Source organism: Frieseomelitta varia, unplaced genomic scaffold (genome assembly GCF_011392965.1).
Source record: "Frieseomelitta varia isolate USP_RPSP 00005682 unplaced genomic scaffold, Fvar_1.2 scaffold_314, whole genome shotgun sequence".
Classification (NCBI taxonomy): Eukaryota; Metazoa; Arthropoda; class Insecta; order Hymenoptera; family Apidae; genus Frieseomelitta; species Frieseomelitta varia.
The window spans coordinates 365,601-370,870 of record NW_025110051.1 but is presented as its reverse complement, the minus strand read 5'-3'; the positions used below and the strand labels follow the sequence as shown (position 1 = coordinate 370,870).

Here is a 5,270-nt window from a genome sequence, read left to right as displayed (position 1 = left end):
GGGGGGGGGGGGGGGGGGGGGGGGGGGGGGGGGGGGGGGGGGGGGGGGGGGGGGGGGGGGGGGGGGGGGGGGAGGGGGGGGGGGGGGGGGGGGGGGGGGGGGGGGGGGGGGGGGGGGGTTGGAGGGTGGAAGGAGGCCGCGGAAGGGGTGGAAGTGCGCGCAGCTGGGGGCTGGAGAGCGCGATCAGGCTCAGTAGGTATCGCGACGCGCTGTCGGCCGTTAGCGCGCACTCTCCGGCCCTGACTCGAACTGGGTCACAAGCCCTCGGACAAGGCAGCGAACCTGTTCGCTCCGAGCGGAGTACACCGGGGCCAGTTGCGCGCCGCAGAACACGCCGACCTCACGCGACACCGTTTTTCTCTCTCTTTCTCTCTCTTTCTCTATCTATCTCTGTCTCTTTCTTTCTCTCTCTCTCTCTCTCTCTCTCTCTCTCTCTGTCTCTCCCACTTTTTCTTCTCCCTCGCGGTGTTCGTTCGCGACAGTTTCGCGACGGTTTCGCGACGCGACGCGTGCTTGGTGCCCCTCTGCTGGAGGATCTCCAAGGAGGATTTCGAGACGAGGATCAACGAGGGCCCGAGTGGACGTGTCGATGGAGAGGAGACTCGTCGGCTTTGGATGAGACCAGCCTGCGGGGGAACCGGGGTTTGGGTAGGTTTCACGTGGATAATTCGGGCGATCAAGTGCGGTGGTGCAAGAGGAGATCGGTTTCGTCGTCCAACGACCACCTCGTATCGAGAGGTTCGAGACAATGGGGCGAACGTGGGGGAGGGGGATCGAATCGACGGAGTGGTCAAGGACGCCCGGGGATACTTGGCCAGAGTTTAACGCAACTCCGCTACTCGTCGAGGCTCTCTGTTCATCCTTGGCATTTCGAAAGGGGGCTGTTGTGTGGTGACGGGGGTGAGTCGGGCTGACTGACCGATTCTCGCAGGCGAAACGAGGGGTTCTCTGGTCAAGGACGGTCGCTCACACAGTGACGCAAATTCGCCGAGGAGCCTGCGGCCTTTTAGAAGCGACGTAAAGATGTAAATTCGCGAATAAGATCAAGCGTTTAATTAGTCTAGCCGGAGTTTGAAGTTGAAAAGTCGAACGGCGCCGGGAGCTGGCAGGATCGATGGGCTCCTTTGTGAACTGCTTGTCGTGGAAACGCGTGCTCTTTGATCCAGTTGAAACACGCGCGAGATCCACCCCAAAAGCGAAACGAACGGTTCCGATTCTTCAGAGAGGATCCCTCGCTTGTCCATTCGAGCTTCGCGCGTGGACAATATAACGAAACGCCTTTCCGCCCGTTCTCTCTCTCTCTCTCTCTCTCTCTCTCTCTTTCGCCGTTTTTTTTCCATCCCGGTCTTGCCGCGATAATTATCCCGGCGCAACGTTCTTCCACCAATCTTTTTTCCGTTCCCGCGTTTCACGAATTTTCCCCGAGCGTCGCCGGGCAATTATCTCATTCGGTAGAGAGAAACTGCTCCTTTTTTTACTCGCGGAGGATCCTTTCTTTTCTTGTCTTTCAAATTATTAGTACAAGGCGAAAGAAAAAGCCTCTCTCTCTCTCTCTTTCTCTCTCCACTCGGCACGTTACTTTCGACGCTGCCTCTCGTCGCTGATATTAAAAAAGGAAAAAAAAAAAAAAAAAGAAACACGGATCCCGCCGCGGAAATTCGAGCAATCTGCCTGATGGAAGGGCCGCCGCTGACAAACTACTTTCAATCAGCGCCAGAATACGCCGCGTCGCGTTGTCACGTTTCTCCCCAACGTTGCCCAAACGAAAGTTCCTTTCGCGCGCCGCGTCTTTCTCACAGAAAAGAAAGTCACTCCTCTCGAGCCATTGCTCTTCGCCTTTTATCACGGTGCGTCGGCTGTTCCGAGAGAATCGTCGCCCACGAACCGCTCTCCCTTCGCAATCGATATCTCGTCGCGTGTCGGGAGCACAGTGTCAGGGGGTCATCCGTGACTTTCGGCCCGTCTCGTACTCGAGGTTTTTTCGTTTTCGGTGATTAACGCGTCTGGGGATGGGCCCCAGAGGGGTGTCTTGGCTTTCGGATTGCCCGAGGGAGAGTCAATGTTCGTTCGATCCGATTATCCCTCGCGTTTTCCTTACTGTTGGTCCTTCGTTCCCGAATCGATGCTTTCCTTTCTCTCTTCCCTTTGTCCGACGGAACAATTTGGATAATTTTTAGGCCAGTATTTCATAATACAGAGCACACGAAACGACTCCGTGTTTCAACGAGTTCGGAAAGTGACGAGAGAGAACGTTTCGAGTTTTTTGAATTTAAAATTGATAAAATTAATTTTTCCTTGTGTGTTTAACTATAAACTTTCGGCCCACCCTGTACAACGAACCAGACAGATACCTCCAACTTCGTGTCTTTTCTTTTTTTTTTTCCTTTCTCTTCGTTCCGCGAATGAGAACTGAAAAATGTTCCAAATTGCCAAAAACGATCGTACAACGTTCAAAAGGTGTTCTAAACTTACCTTTTTTTAAATTTAACCTTTGGAAACCTCGCCTGAGGTTTCTTTCTTATATTTTTAACAGAATATAAACTATGGTAATCACAGTGTAAACGATAGATCGCTGCTGTTTAGCAATTATCGTGTCGGCTCTCGTGGGCAAGAATAATTTGTTCTCGAATATGTTTGATCAGGTTTCACTCGAATGTGGCCGTGAACGGCGACATCGGACATTTTTCAAGAACTCGGCGAAAAATAGTCGACGGCCAGGATCGTCACGCTCGATGTTGTCCGCATTTATCGAGAGTATATATATATATATATATCCAGGTATATCGCGTTGTTTAATCGTCGCCAACGTCCGTGAATGGCGCGGAGCACAAAGAGCCCCGATGCTCCTGGGTCAGTGTACCCACTGTAAACAGGCCTCGCAAAGGCGGCAAGCATAGTTGCATTCATACCAACATATGGACACAACTTCCACGGCATTGTTGAAAGTGTTTCTATCTGTAAATTGTAACGGCAGTTTCGAACGAATAGAATGGACCCCTCGTTTCGCGGCAATTTCTTCGCAAGCTTTCTTTCGCCCCCCAGTCTATTCATGGAAGAAAACGCGCCTAACACGGGGAAGTATGTCGAGTCAAGTGTACAGGGTGTTAATTTCAAGTCCAGCGTCGATCGCTGTTAAAATAATTAAAATTATTATTGTTGAAAAAAAGAAAAAGGAAAGGAAAAAAAAAACCCGTGAGGTTTCGATCATTTTCTTCGTGATCTTTGTATTTTTTATACTTCGATGATACACTAACTAAGTTTAAACTGTTAAACAGTTCTACGTAATAGTCGCAAATATCGTTACAAAGCGTTTCATTTGCTAATAACTCTCTGGTTGAACGCAATTCGAACACATGCTACCGACAGTATGACTGGAACGTTGCAAAAGTATGTGTTAGATTGATCGAAAGTTTACTAACGTTTCGCCAATTGTTTGCGAGAGGTTTTCGATAAAGTTTTGTAACAAAGTGTATCAATGAAGGGAAAAATCAATTTTAAATAAATTTATTTGTTATAAATTTTAAATAATTTCAAGTAAATTTATTTATTATAAATTTTAAATAATTTCTAGTAAATTTGTTTATTATAAATTTTAAATAATTTCAAATAAATTTATTTATTACAAATTTTAAATAATTTCGAGTAAATTTATTTATTATAAATTTTAAATAATTTCAAGTAAATTTATTTATTATAAATTTTAAATAATTTCAAGTAAATTTATTTATTATAAATTTTAAATAATTTCAAGTAAATTTATTTATTATAAATTTTAAATAATTTCAAGTAAATTTATTTATTATAAATTTTAAATAATTTCAAGTAAATTTATTTATTATAAATTTTAAATAATTTCAAGTAAATTTATTTATTATAAATTTTAAATAATTTTAAATAAAGAAAACATTATGAACAAACTTTGTTAATATTGGTAAAGTCTTCAACGTCACTCTGATGTCGACTGCATTATCGCATTATAAAAAATGGACCTTAACATCCCAAAAAAAGTGCAATAACACCGAAAAAATAATCTTCGCAGGATTTTTCTTTTTAGCAAAGTCAGATGCGTGCCTCGAGACCATTTGAATTCTATTCAGTCAGTTTTTTCTAACGTTAGTAGCAGTCGAAGTAATTTAGATGTTCGATTTAATTTAACACCTTGTATGTTAGACAGAATTCTACGCATGCGATGTGTTTACATATTATTAAATTAACAAAACTATGCAATCTACCCATATTGGGGACACGGAGGTGATACGGAGGTGTGTTTTTTCAATTTGTGGCAATGTTTTATAATGGTAAACATTTTAATCAATTTTAAATAATTTTTTTACTCCCCTTTTCGTGTGAAAATTGGTAGCGCGCAGTGGAACAATGTTTTTAACAATGCGTTTCAATGTCAAGGACAGACAACACATTTTCCTATTTCTACAAATAAACCTCACCGAGGATATTTATAATAGTCACGACAACGATAAGCTTACGAAACGAAATGGTTTTAGAGATACGATTCATTCATAAAATTTGCACAGTTGCCTTCATCTTTCAAAATAATGCACAACAGAGCTTTAAACGTAAAAACTTTCGTAACAACTGTTTCGCTCTCAATACTCTAATGGCTCGTGATACCTTCACGTGTGTATGTAGAAACAAATGACGATGCTACATCGCAACGCGTTTGTATTTTATGAGATTTCAGCGTTCTCTGTATCCTCTGGAACCGTTCTCTCATCCCGTCGCCTTTCCTCTGCCTTATTTTATTTCATTTCGTTCGATTTACTTTCTCTCTCTCTCTCTCTCTCTCTCTCTCTCTCTCTCTCGTTACTCTATTTATTTGCAATAGATTAAACTCGATCGCCTCTTAAATTGCATCGAGAAATCTTCGGCGTATAATCGCCGCGAGATATTTATGGGATTCTTGTCCAACCGTGGGCAGCAGAGTTCCGAGTCCCCGACACCGATCGATAATTTCATTCTCGGCGATTAAATTATTCCATCGGTCTTTCCGCACTTTCCAATTTACCGTCAATGAATTTAACAACGGCCGTCTAATCCAACGACCGATAGGGTCGTACGATTCTTCTAGATCTCCCGGCGAGCGGGAAAGGGACGTTCTCTCTGTCTCGGTACTAAATCGATAATTTAATCTTCGAGATTGAATTATCTCGCCGGAGTGGGAGGTTTTTACATCTCTCGAGGTTGTATCCACGATAGATTGAAAAATAACGTGAGCCAAGGCCACGGCGGATCTTCCCCCCCCCAGATGTGTA

General features: G+C 44.0%; 1 protein-coding gene across 1 annotated transcript in view; it reads left to right on the top strand.

Annotated features, from left to right (window-relative positions):
* Positions 1 to 206: 206 nt before the first annotated feature.
* LOC122529886 overlaps positions 207 to 5,270 on the top strand; it is a 251,889-nt gene continuing 246,825 nt past the window's right edge. Inside the window, exon 1 of the mRNA XM_043656393.1 lies at positions 207 to 648. The gene's annotated coding sequence lies outside the window, so the exon portion shown is untranslated. The remainder of the gene's footprint in view (positions 649 to 5,270) is intronic.